This window comes from Dermacentor andersoni, chromosome 2, assembly GCF_023375885.2.
Source record: "Dermacentor andersoni chromosome 2, qqDerAnde1_hic_scaffold, whole genome shotgun sequence".
Taxonomy (NCBI): Eukaryota; Metazoa; Arthropoda; class Arachnida; order Ixodida; family Ixodidae; genus Dermacentor; species Dermacentor andersoni.
Genome location: NC_092815.1, coordinates 190,801,768 through 190,816,169, shown reverse-complemented (window position 1 = coordinate 190,816,169; position 14,402 = coordinate 190,801,768). Strand labels below are relative to the sequence as shown.

At 47.2% G+C, this 14,402-nt stretch overlaps 1 pseudogene; it reads right to left on the bottom strand.

Moving 5' to 3' along the window:
* Positions 1 to 13,056: 13,056 nt before the first annotated feature.
* On the bottom strand, positions 13,057 to 13,873 carry LOC140215864 (uncharacterized; annotated as a pseudogene).
* Between the last annotated feature and the right edge of the window lie 529 nt (positions 13,874 to 14,402).

The following is a 14,402-nucleotide window of genomic DNA, read 5'->3' as shown; positions in this document are numbered from 1 at the left end:
GCAGCTATGATAGCGGCAAACAATGAGAAGCGTCCAGTATGCTCAGTTTCTGTTGAGTATTAATGCAAGAGGACAGACCTTCAGTGGTTTGTTTTTTACGCATGCCGCAATAACGTGCTCCTGGTAACATACTCGTTTTACATTGCTGGCCCTTTGTGCTGAGCAAGGATATGTCAACTTTCATCAGCAGGATGAGCACACCCTGGACTACCGTCACGGCGTCTTGTTTATCCGTCCCGATGAAGGATATCCGGCCACATGATGGGAGCATGGGAGAGTGCAAATACCGAGAAGGCAGTCTGCCTCACCACCAGCTAGAAATGTTACCTTCCCAGAAACATTCACTTCTACATCACAAGACCTGCAGCGCAGTCACTCTGCCAACAGTTGGCGTGCAAGACGCAAAGCCTCCAGTGTGATGCCTTGGTGTATTGTCTAAGTGTGCTGTGTGTATGATGGCTTAGGTGGGTTTTTTTCTCAAGTGCCACCCGAAGATGTTCTTCATCTGGTGATGAGCTAGGTGTGCCTAGTGATGAGCCTACAGTGTGATGCTCCGGTGTGCGTAAGCAGTGTTCTCGCAAGACAAGGACTTTGGTGGTTTGGTTTTCACTTACAAGAACAAGTGCTTCGTCTATTGGTGCGTTGGGCATGCAGGATGAGTCTGTAGTGTGTGGCTTGTGTAGCCTGAGTGCTATCTTTTATGTCTTGACATTTCATGCTTGATCTTCACCTTGTTCATTTATGTAGACTTCAGTAGTGAAATGTAAGAAAGCCAGTGTCTGTGGAGAATCTCCTTTTGCTATGTGCTTTTCCCCTTATAATGGAAGATAAGATGTGACTGCTGATGTGCACAGCAAAGAATATGCTTTCCTGCGTGGGAATCAACCTGGAGAGTCCCAGAGATTCTCGTGGGGGCCACAGTGGGGGAGTAGGTACTGCGGCATCGTGGTAGAGAGTATGAGTGTTTTCACTACAAAGTAGACTGGTTTCTATTGGACGCCATGTTTAATCATTTCGTTCTTTCTATGTCCGCATTCATTTGCCTTGTTTTATTGCGAAAGCATTAAGTGCTATGAGGCAGAAAATGCATTGTTGGCGGCATGGCAACACGATAATGCAGAAAGGCTACGAACCGTCGATCTTTGGTGGAACCCGAACCCACAACCTAAGGTGTTAATTATGGTTACGAACGCTTCACCTTTGGTGGGAGTCGAACCCACGACCTTTTGTTGTGCACGCCTTGTGAAGAACACCGCTGGTCATATGACCTCGCCGCGCTTCTGCTGACATGGCCGCAGCGCTTTCGCATTCATTGACGTAGGGACAACTAAGTGCCATAATTGAATCCTGGCATCATTAAAACGGTGATGTGGACGATTTATAAGTGTCTAATTTTTTATGCGACAACCACATGGTTGCCAGCACTCCTAGAGTTTTGTATTAATTGGAGTGCAAAGAAAAAAAGGTTTTCCCATGCTACAGCACTGCAAGGTTTATTCAATTTCCAAGTGATGCCAAATCACATCAGAAGCGCTCACAAGTTTACTATTGACGACAGCGAACTTGGATTGCTCAATAAAAAAATAGCCATGTCTCATTGTTTAGTGCAGTGGTCAGCATGCATTGTCTATATCCGGAAAGGTATGGTTACAAAGCAGCTTATCCTGAGAAAACCGTGCATCCACTTCTTATGCACTGCCTTTCATAGCTTCGATGAGCTGTCAGGAAAACCAGTGCCCACTCACCTGATAGTTAGTTTCGCCTTTGCAAAGTTGCAAGCATTTGCTGCAGGGTGGTGACTAATTGTCGAAGTGATCGGGTCTGCTCCACCTGTTGTGCTGCGATCTGCTGAAAGTAACGGCAATGAAACCGTGTTGTTTAGGGTGCATGTGAAACCAAATTATTTATTGTAGTACCGTTGCCATGCTCTGGTCGATTCGCTGCATGAACCCTGTCTGCACCTGCAGGTGTTTCTCCTGCACCCCTAGCAGCCGACGCTGGTTTGCGGCCGGAGTGGGGGCCCTGCTGTGCATTCTTTGCACCGCAGTCATACTGCCGGGTGGTTGTAGGGGTGGATGGGGTTCGGCCCACTTGGGGAGCACCCAGACGGAGTCCTGTTGTGATGGCTGCATACATTTTAAGGGGATTTTAGGGATGTGTTTTCATCTGGAAATCAGCATTTCATTTGCAAAAGAGATGACCAAAAAGCATGTACTAGTTATTTGAAGCTCTGTTGTTTTGCTTCACTTGTTCTATATCTTTTTTGCAGTGTTTTTTTTCATGAACATGCTTATCACTAATGGAGTTTGCACACTTGCTGTACATTCAAATTTCACTAGAGGATGACAACCTGCTGCAACCGATGGATTCCAGTGGGGTTCGCTTGCAGGCATGCATTAACATTGGACCTTCAGTGCACACTAAAGAACTGCTGAGAGGCCTGACAATTTAGGTCTAGCCCTCCCCTGTGGCACCTCTGACAGTGAAATTATTTGTGGATGTGAAAACAATTAACTATCTCGGTACCGCGCCTTTATAAACAGATTGATATGATTGACAGGTATTCTACGCTTTGTTAAACATTTCCGTGTGAATTCTACTAACACCGTCATGCACCATGCGATATGACGACTGAATTTTAACTATTTGCCAGATTAAGAGTCTGAAAAAATAAAACTTCGACTGGAGGTATCGTCGAAACTAGACTGCAGTGTTCCTACCCTCCTTCAACGCAAAGGCGCAAAACATGCGCTTTTGTCCACCCGGCAACATAACTTTTAAATGACATCAGCTGCGAAGACGGGCTGTCAGTTTTCTGTTCCGATGTTTAGGCTATTTTAACAATGTCTCATACAACGACAGATGCTCATGAGTGCTTGTCAGTTCGATAATTGTGTTTGACTAATATCAAGTACAATTTTATCTCCCCCCCTACGGGTTGCTTCTATCCATGAGCGCTTCGACAGCACATGTACAGAATCATGTGTGCGATCCTTCCTGTTGTGTAGCACATTTCTAGCGGTAATTAAAGAATTAATCTTTTGAGGCAGTGTGTATATAATTGTGCACGCGGAGATAATGCATCAAAAGCAAAGGAACTGATGAAAATTGTTATTTTTATACTGTGTCGGAAACATCTTAAAACACTTCATATATGACCTGTGTTGCAAGTTTGAACGATCTGCGTAAGGTGTTTTAGTTAAATATGTTGAAAGGCTAGTTGTTTGCTCCCACCAACAGCATGTCATGTGCAGTGGGTTTTCTTTCATTGTGTTTTGCGCAATGTTTTCATCCACCATATATGTTTAGTTGGTAAATGGGTATTTCGCAAGTACGCTAGACATTAAGTAGTTGATGTACACATATGTGGCGTTCCTGTAGAGAGCCGTTGCATGGAGCACACATACTGTAAACTGAAGAAAGCTCAATGAAGAGTAGTATGTTTTAGTATTCAGTATGCTTTTTAGCAGAATGCTCTTCACAAGGTAGAAACAAGTGTTGTAAACCGATATTTTCACAGGATAGAAAAAATTTATTTCTCTTTCTTTCCCCACATTTATGAGAATTGATTTCATGGTCACCACGTTCCAACTAGGAGACCAATTGCCTTACAAAAGGAGGCAGTGCCTTCTCTATTTGCATAACAAGTTGAACAAGAAATAAGAAATATGCATTTAACCTCATACTTAATTATGCAACAGTTCCTAGCATACCCTCCAATCCAATGCGTGTGCAATGCATTTAACATAACGTCGTATTCACACTACAGGAGCAGAGACCCAAGTCTCGGGACTTATCGTTCCTATGTATGAAGGTTTGCGTAACTGTTTCTATATTAACTCACAATGTATATGCCACGCGCGCGTGCTTACATCTTCGTTGTGATCAAGGAACCTATATGGGGCTCGAAACGTCATGTTCTTTATTCTTCTTTTATTCTTGGCGAGGGCACGTTTCTTTGGCACCGGGACCACAATGCATTTTATAAATTTCAAGGGTTTCATTCTTTTACCAGCACTGCATGAGCGCCCTTTCATGGCGCAAAGTGGTGACATCGGCAAGGTAGTGCTGATCTCTCTTGCCCAACTTGTCGCTTTGCGCTGTTAGAAAGCACTGACTGGACGGCCAGTCAACGCTTGTGCAGTACCATTAAACAAATGTTGCAACACTCGGTTGCTGCATTCTCTCTTTTTTTCGTATAGGTGACTTATGCTTGTGCGTAAGAAATGTCTGTGGAAAATTGGGGCCATGTTTCAGCTCTTCTAGATAACACAAAGTGTGTAAAAGTACTATTAAGCATAAAAAGTAAACCACTCCACTCACAGCTGCTTATTGTCACAAGATAAAAAAAACATACCTATTTTGGATGCACGCATGAAAAACTACATAAACGTTCATTTGGGTTGCATTACTTATTCACCGTTAGTGCGTGTACTGGTAAGGAATACCAACTTCCCCGCGCTAGTTTGTCACATGATACCTTCATGTAATGAGTTCTTTATCGGGACCCTCACTAACCTGACACTGTCGCAGAAGCAATCATGCTCCTGCAGTGCCACGATACTTCTGCTGGCCGTAACATCTCCACACTCCTACGGTACTGGCTCAAGCTGGGGGCTTGCACGGGCAGTCTGCGACGTGAGGCTTGCACGTGCAGTCTGTGATACGATAGTATTCAGTCAAGAACGAAAGGCAAGCGCACTTAGTGCAAAATACGAGAATTTGTTTCTGTTGAATGCGACCTCTGTCGAGTTAGCCTGTACATTGGGTTGTGTTGCAATGACAGAATATTTAATTTCATTTGATGTTTCAGAACTGCACTATGACAGAAGCTGGGCCCTCGCGTATGACAGTAGCCACAGGCGAGGGCCCAGCTTTATTTCGGGGACCCTAACATGTTCAGTGCACACCTATTGGCCTCGAGCTCCACCACTGGAAAAGCTGGCGCCACCGTCGGCGTGACGTTCTAGGAGGGATCACGCGCACATAGCGGCCGCGTCGGCTGCTTCGGGAGCGCCGAAGCGAGCTGAAAACGAGTGTAAATTCCCTCGTACGCTGCGGTCCTCAATTAGTGGCAAAATTTTCCCGCTTCGAGTGTCTCCTTTACAACGCTTGAAGGCACTACAATAGGTAGTGGCTGCCTTTGAAGGCGCGCAACATGGTAGGCTACTGCTCGGTGCCGCAGGGCCGGACGCACGTAACGGAGGCCGGTGTCAGCCTTATTCGCACGTAGCCGCAGGACAAGAAGCTGCGTGAAGCTTGGCTCGCGAAACATAAAACCGGCAAACAGTCATCGGCTACAACTCGGGTATGCAGCAAGTGCAGACGCGAGGAAGATTTCTGCTACCGTGCCCGGTCTGCGATGTTCTGAAAACGCGCACTGAGACGCTCGCCCGAGTCCGCTGCCCGACTAATGTCATCACGGTTTGGTCTATGAACTTGTCGATGCTATAGATACTGGCAAGTTCAGTGGAGTGGAAAGGCAGCGGTAAGAAGCACATTTAAATAAAGCATGGCCTATGGTCATGTTTGTGTTATGAATTAATGCACTGGATTACAAAAAAGGAGCAGCGGAAAATTGCACGCTTAGAACACCGATAAACATACAGTGCAACGCAACTCGAGAAATAATATTGAAAAAGAAGAATTTAGAAGAAACAAAAGATTGAATCGTCGCGACACACAGTCCCTGTAGGCATCGAAGTCTCTACAATGAAATTATTTTTGAACAGCTCTGATAGCACCCACGCAACAATGGTTGCTTGTATATTGTCAAATGCTCATATTCTGCGGCCTAAAGCTCATGGCACGGTGCGAAAACGCGCGCGCGGGGAAAGCGAAACAGTGCGCGGACAAGCATGCAGACGCGCAGTCGGTCGCTGCGAATCTGCGTGATCGCTGCATTGAGGCTTCGTTCTATTAGGCTCCATTTAGTTACACAAACACTATAAGAACATATTTCACATAGTTTGCTCTCCGCGTTTACCTACCTTTCACGCAAGAAGCCGGTTCGGGAGACTCCATCGCGGCGACCGCGCGCAGTGGCGTTCACTGTACGTATTCGGTAAAGAGATAGTGTCTGTAAACGATTGTGTGCTTTCAGTTTGCCCAAGATTATTATTTAGACTGTAAAAAACTTCTCTCGTTTCGAAAGTACTTACAGAAATGTCCGGGAGAGCTCGCGCGTGGTGCTTTCAGTGAGCGCTGACAGCAAAACCTATCAGGAGCGCGCCGCGTGACCCCTCATACTACGCCAGCGAGGCGCTTCCGATAGATGGCGACTCCGTAACTCCTGGCCGCCAATACTCAGGTGTGCATATTGTATACCTGCATATGATTTTCTAGGAATTTCCACATTTCAACCCCATCTCTATGAGAATACGTTCTGCACTATTCTGCATAGAATGTAAAGTGTTCTCACTTCTGATGACTATACTTTGAAAGTTCAGTGATATAAAACTGCAACTGTGATTATTTTTTTTATGGAATCTACACACTGACATTTACACTTGTGGTGCTGTGTTTACTGTTTTGTTTTCATATTATGCAGTGTTGTGCCGCTGCTTTTACTGTTTTCGTGGTAACAAAAAGTGTTAAAAATTCGGCGCATCACTCATTTGTCGTGTCTGTGCAGCGCATCCTGCAGCTTGTCGCTCCACTGATTTCTTTAACAGGCACGTCTGTGCCGTGCTTTGTGCAGATGCAAAAAGCGGTCGCATTTCTAATGGAGATGCATGTATGGAAATATGTGTACTTTATCTCCATTCTACTGCTTGAGGTCTTCCTCATGCTATTTTATAATATTCTTGTAACTGCGTGTCTGTTAGGCAGCGGTATGGTACTCCGCAAGGTCATTGACACAGATAAGTGCCCATGAGCAGGGTTTCTCACTGGGCTGCTAACAGGGGATCTTAATCGGCGCCTGGGGAAGGAGGGGCCGCCACAGCCTAAGCGGAGTCGGCGCCGATACTCAGTACTTGGGCGTCGTCTTCCCCCAGCGAAGCAGCCAAACTTAGCGGCCCTCCGCCGGTACCTCCGTAATGTGAAAGCGCACCTTCGTAAATGCACGAACACTTCGCATTGAACCTATCGCTGGCCTGGTTTCAGCCGCCTGTTCTGCAGCTTTCGCACGCGCAGGTGCCACACGTCCCTGCCATAGGCGTTGCCATTCTTGTGACGAACGGCTAGCAGGACCTAGCTGGTTGAGCTCATTTGAAAGCTCCTGCCACATTAGTTGGCGCAAGTCCGCGCGCAGGTTGGAAGCTACTCGGCCCATTGCCGAGTTAGGTTGTCAGCATAAGTGGCCAGTGTTCGGCGCGCATGTGCGACGAGTACGGGCGGCGGTTGAACGACATGCTGCAATTCGCGGCGGAAATGGTTTCACTTGGCTTATATTGTAGCAGACGACGTGATCACCTGGATCATATCTTAATAACATCAAGGCTAACATTCTCACTTCAATTGTTATTTTTTTACGCTGCCTATGCTGTGTTGTATGCATATAATACACTAACATATTTGCTCCATAAAACGATAGCTTGCACGTAGCAGACGGCGGAAGTGAGAGGCGTTCTTTATACAGAATAATCGTACCTCTTCAGCTAGCTACTTAATTTTTACAGAAGAGGAAAACTTTTGCTTTATCAAGAACGTTAGGTTGAGGGACTTCATTTCAGGTTATTAGGCGAAACGTCAAGTTTGCGTCACGTTACGAAAAAAATTTAAATTAAGTTATGGGGTTTTACGTGCCAAAACCACTTTCTGATTATGAGGCACGCCGTAGTGGGGACTCGGGAAATTTCGACCACCTGGGGTTCTTTAACGCGCACCTAAACCTAAGTACACGGGTTTTCGCTCCCATCGAAATGCGGCCGCCGTGGCCGGGATTCAATCCCGCGACCTCGTGCTTACAAGCCCGACACCATCGCCTCTAAGCGACCACGGCGGGTCACGTTACGAAAGCAAAACGGCATGGAGGAAGGAAATAATAGAAGGGAGCATGCCGCAACGCGATTGAATCCGTCGTCGCGGCCCAACACGTGAGAAAAACATGAGAGCGCGCGGTAGGTTTTAGTACTCCCGGTTCACTTATTTTTTTTTTTTTCTATACGCATTCGGAACCATTCTAAACTCTTCAAACAAACAAAAACATGGCTACGAGCGCGGCACTTTAGCTTAATGCCGCGCTCAAATTTCTGCATTGTGGCATAGAATCTCCGTGTTGCGCTATGCATCTCCGTTCGGCGAGCGCCTCTCAAGCGTGTCGCGAGTTGAAACAAATGTTGCAGGCCTCTCCGAAAGGTGCGCGGCGTTGCTACACTGCTGACTGCTTTGGCGGTAAGTGTGCGCTGCGGTTCGTGTTGCAGTAAATTGCATATTAATGACTGTTGTCATTTCAGAAGCTAAGCATGCATGTCCTTCACTTATAAAGGGAGGCTAAAAACTGTTTTGTAAGCTGGTCAATTCTCGTGTGAAGGATAACGCAAAGTTTAGTTGGAGTTGGAGTGCACCTTTTTCTTTCGTTCGCGATACGTGTTATGTTTTACCCGCCGCGGTGGCTCAGTGGCTATGGTGTTGGCTGCTAAGCGCGAGATCGAATCCCGACCACGGCGGCCGCATTTCGACTGGGGCGAAATGCAATGCACCCGTGTACTCAGATTTAGATGCACGTGAAAGAACTCCGGGTGGCCGAAATTATTCCGGAGTCCTCGGCTGCGGCGTGCTTCATAATGAGATCGTGGTTTTGACACGTAAAACCCCATAATGTTTTGTACTAAGATCGGATGCACCTGATGACCTACCGCTTGTTCGTGTTCGCACTACGCAGTGTTCGATGCAGGACCAGTGCTTGGGAACATAGCGGAGACCGCATGACCCGGCCGTATGTCGGTCTGAAACGCCAAAAGCTGGAACAAGCGCTGTTTGCAGTTGCTGCTGCTTTTCTTAAGAGCAGATAAATTGGCAACGCACCGCGTTTCACGAGAGAACAGCATAGCACGTATACGTAGCAAATGCAACTCACCGTTTCTTGCGGGAGTCTGCGTCATCTGAGGCAATAAGCTCCACCGCGTTTGGCCAGCAAGGATGACTCCGCTCCCGCAATGCGATCAATCGCATGCATGCAAACTCCCATGCGTTAGATGCCACTGATCCAGCGACAATGCAAATCAACAATGCTCGCATAACAGGGCAAAGTACACATGGGCAGGCCTCGGTCAAAAATGCGGCGAATACATATTTAACAGGGATAAGCGGGCTAGTTGGTGGTCGTTAATGGAATGCATCATGTAACCGCACAAAAACAAGGGACAAAGAGGGAACACACAAGACAGGCGCGGAACTTCAACTAAGATTTACTACGGGAAATCTCACATTTATACAGGTATCGTAATCACACTTGCCAATCATCAGACAGCCATCACTGGACGTTGGCATGCGGGTGTGAGTGCCGCAAATTTGCTTGTAAATATTTGAACTGTTTATCGCTCAATGACACTGAAGAGCTGCTTACGCAGCTGCAAGATTGCATTTTTATACAGTAAGCTTCATATATTTCACGGCTCAGTTGTGACGCAAACATCTTCAAGACTTTAGTGTCGCGGAACCTAGGCGTGCAATTACGACAGTGGCGACAATGGTCAGCCAGTTTTCCACCCCCCGCCAATCCTTCTACTCCTGCGCGGTGCTCCTGCAGTCTGACGTTTAGGCACCGTCCCGTCTGCCCTATGTAGCTATTGCCACAGGAGAGAGGTATCTGGTACACTACCCCTACTCTGCATGGGACGAACCTGTCGACGTGCTTGATATCACATTCATTTCTTTTGTTCTTACCCTGCACCATGTTGCACATGCCCGCCAGTTTTTTGGGCGCCGTGAAAACCACCGGTACTTCACATTTTTCAGCCATCTTTTTGAGGCACCGCGCCTGTCTTGTGTGTTCCTTCTTTGTCCCTTGTTCTTGTGCGGTTACATGATGCATTCCATTGGCGAATACATACCGGTCATTATCGCCCACAACGGTCTGTTTACTTCGGCCGAAGTATACCTGTAGCCTAAATGCGCTGACGTTGTATTGTGCACCTCTCACTTTGCCCAAAGTGCGGAACACATGCCTTCAGAAATCGGCCGAAGCCAAACAAGCATCCAGTGAAAAATGCGACCAATGATACTGACAGCGCCGCTGAGCAGCCACGGAGGCATCCATCTGAGCAGCTAGCAGCTGCCAGCCGAGTGCGCACACCGAATAAAAACTACCGGTAAACAAACGTCTCGGCACATCTCGAATTTACTCCGTGATCTCGACGCGAGAGGTGACGTGTTGGGCCGCCACTGTGGCTTCACAGAGCGTTCTCTTGCCAAGGCTGGCTCCTTGACGTAATGCTCCCTCCTATCCTTTCCTTCCTCCGTGAAACGGAGCCACCGGCGCCATGTTGTATGCGTCGCGCCTGCGTCACGCAGCGAAGGAAATGGTGCTGGTGGCCCCGTTTTTCTGTTGTAACGTGACGCAAACTATGAAGTTTCGCCTAAGAAACCGAAATGGAGGCACTGAACCTAAGGTTCTCGCTAAAGCAAAACAGTTTTGCCCCGCAGTAAAAGTAAAGCAGCTAGCTCAAAGGGCATGATTATTCCCTTGAAAACGCTTCTCGCTTCCGTCGACTGCTGCGTACAAGCCGTCGTCTGCTTCATTAGCTAAGATGCGTGTCCCGGGAAACGGAATGAATCATCGGATGTATTTGCCAACGCGCTTGTTTTCTAACTTGAGACGACATACGCGACCTACCAGTGGTGATGAGCGCACGTTCTAGGCCGCGTTATTGCTATCTCGTGAAACGCAAGTGACTCAGCCCGACTCGGCTGGCTGAGAAACGACCCGAATATCACTGATAGCGTTGCGGGCGCCAGAGGTATCTGCTTGCGCGATGCAATACGATGCAAGTGCCGGCTCTGCCATCTCTTCTTCAGTTCGCTAGTTACTCGCACCGCTGAGGAAACTTCAAGGTGCCGCTTTACGTGCAGTCGCGGACAGATTAAAATGGACCACGGCGAAGGCGGCCGTAACGGCTGCGGGGCCGCACCACGGCGCTGCTATTGCGCTTCGCGCGCTCACGACGAGAGTACCCCAAGTGACGTCAAACTTCTCCTCCGCACCCTCGCTATGGTGGTTAGAAGAGGAGGTGGGAGCATCGCCCGCCGTGGAGTGTAGCAACCGTGGTAGCAACAGATCGTGCAAGCAGCGGCGGCGCTGTTGTCGCTTTTTAGATCGGTCGGCCGCGGCTGACGCCCTGCGGCCGAGCCGGCCAACGCGCCGCGGCAGTTCCAAACAGTCTGTAGAGCTTCCAAACAGCTTGTTAGAGGAATCCGGCAGTGTGTCTAGCTAACCACGGGGTGCTGTACACGGAGATATAAGCACGGAATGTAGCGTGGCCACTGACCTATCTCTAGTGGCATGCAAACCATGGAGGTAGCGTCCAAGAGCCGGTTTACTTCGCGATCAAACTGCGCGTTAATCTTTATAAACCGTTTCAAACATAGCCGGAGGAGCGAGTATACGCTCACACTTACAAACGGTTGTAACCCCCATTTTCGGTGTTAAAACATATGCAGCACTTAAGGATACATTATTGCTTCCTTCACTTTGGGGTTGTTCATTTTTCGTCTGTCCAATAAAAGTTTCGTGTGTGGTGGATTTTCTACATCTTGACTCACGCATATACAAACATAGTGCAGAGAGTTGAAAGATTGCATGTTTATTTTTGTACATAACAAATCTCGTGCAACAAGCAGTTCTAAATCCGAGGAAGGCATTAGTCCAGGCATATTCATGTAACGTGACGAAGCTTCAAATAGCGCATTCGCTGCCGCTTACCCTCCCGTGCCTTGTTTTCTGCTTTTACTATGAAATGCAGCCTTGTCATCACATAAAACTTGATGAGGCTGTTAGTTACATCTGTCCAGTGTCGTTTGCAGCCAACATGATTCAGTCGATGTCTTGCCAGTGCAGAAATCAGGTCCATTATGCTGTTTCCTTTCAGTTTGCTGAAATTGAAGGAGTATGTGAATGAGTCTTCCATCTTTGGAATAAAGGTCTGCAGTTCATAAGATGGGCAAAGAAGTCATCCCCTGTCTACTTCATTGACTAAACAGGCATCCGCAGGCATTCCAGAATCAGGTGGATGAATGAGCGCTTTTGCACATTCATCACATTTGGTTTTCTTGTCATCCTTCTTGCGACATATCCTGTGACGTAATGAAGTACTCGCGGGTCACTTTTGGCTGAAGCCATTGCGCTGTGATCCAATGGGATGCCAGATGACGTATTCCATGCACTTCGTTTAGACAGCCAATGTCCATGAGCTCGTCAAGCTTCTTCTGGACCTCTCCTTGGTCCTTGCATGTCCCATCTATGAGGCTCTTTAGCATTGATCGCGACACATTTCCATTTGCAAGTGCCTTTACCAAACTGCAGAACGTGAGACAATTTGCTGAAAATAGAAACTGTGTCGGCGTGGGATGATCATTGCTTCCAGACATTTGCCTCAAGATTCCGGAAAGATTCTCCAATGGATCCTGGCTTAGTCGTGAAGTTAACAAGTACTTATAGCCAAGTTTTCCTGTTAGATATTCGAGAATGGACGCGGTGATTGCCAGAGTAACGTGAAGCCCTTCTGCGGTACCCTGGCTGAGGAAACCTAGCTTTCCAACTTCTTTTTCCCAGGCATCTAAATATGCAATAAAATATTTCACTTCAGCCAAGACTGGTGAGTTTGGCCGCATAGCATCACAGCTACAGCGAGAAATCATGGCTGCAATCAGCTTAGCCATTCTTCTGATAAAGCATGTAGCTGCTTTGCTGGAGCCGGTGCCACATATTCTGTCGATCTCTTCCCTATATGCACACAAGCCTCTGATTATCTCATCACTGAAAAAAAGTGAAAGCATAGTTTACTTTCATTTTTTCAAACTGATTCCGTTCGATGACAACTCTTGTTACACGAGGCATTGCTTTGAATCGCACAATATCCCTATTGTCACACTTACACGCCTCTTTCACAACATCTATCCTGACTTGTCAACGGGCACCTGGAGACCCGTTGACACAACACTGTTGCAGGCGCACTTCACGAGATGTGGAAAGTCTGATAAGTGCAGGCTTCTGCTGTGATCTGCAGGGTTCTTTACTTTGCAGACAGTTGATATTGAAGTTCCTTTGATGCCGAACTGTCGCCAGGATGCGCCATCTGTGGTCGCAAAATCCACAAAAAGGCCAGACTTCTCAGCAGCTCGTGTCGCATCAACTATGATCTTCGCAAGCACATCTGCCTTAACGTTGCCATGGGACCCAAAGACTCCCAAGATCTGCTGAAAGTTGCCTGAAAATGGCTGGTATAACACTACCAGACCGTGATCACATGTTTGTGTGCTTTGGTCCAGAAAAGTGTATTTGCCCAAATCAACGCAGCCTTCAATATATCCATTGCTTGTCACTTGAAGTCTCTCAAAGCTTCATCTCTTCAATCAAGAGACCTCCGTGCCTCTGAAACTCGTCCATAGTTTTGGTTTTTTCTGCGATGGCAGCAAGGCCATTTTCATTGAACCCAAAGTTGCTTTTATAGTTTCTCACATATTTGTTCAAACAGCTCTTGCTGGGCAGAACCATTATTTTGTGCTTTCGAATATCCTCATATAACTTTGGACTTTTCATCCTCATTATAATGCAGTCCAGAAGCCACTCACCACTGTACTTCATTCCCTGTGTACCTTTCCTTTTCGATGCTTCAAAGCATGTTTGTACTGGCTGCCGCTGCTTATCAGGCACCTCAGACAGACATTTCTGTAGGTTTGACTCAGGGAGGGCAGAATTAACTTCTTTCATCTTCGCAAGCAATGTTTCTAGTTGATTAACTTTTGCGTTTTGCCGCCTCAACTGTCTTCCCGGCTTAGTCAGTTTCTTCGTAGTACGCAAACCAGTGGCCATGGAATCTCGCTTTTCACTTCCTGTAGGACGCTCGGTTCCAAAGCTGCCTCCTTAGATATCTGCAGTGGATACAGGGCCTTTGATCTTGAGAAATCCCTGAGTAGGTTTTGCTGTGCAATTTATTTCCATGCACTCTGTGCTCTGATTGAGTGGAGCTCTGGCGTTGCTCCCGAGGAATAGCGCTCTGCTCAAACCCCGAGCACACATTCATCTTATTGACAGAATGGAGCAGGCTTTCTACAGATTTCGCATCAAACACGTCCACTTCCTTCACAGTGACTCCTTGTACAAACACAGCACAGTGTTAACAAGTATCATCTGCTAAATACAACACAAGTTTCTTAATGCACCAACTTTCATTGGCTTGCGGACAAACAGTAAACGCGACAGCCTTCGGGGCATCCGCAAGTAGGCACCTAGACTAGTA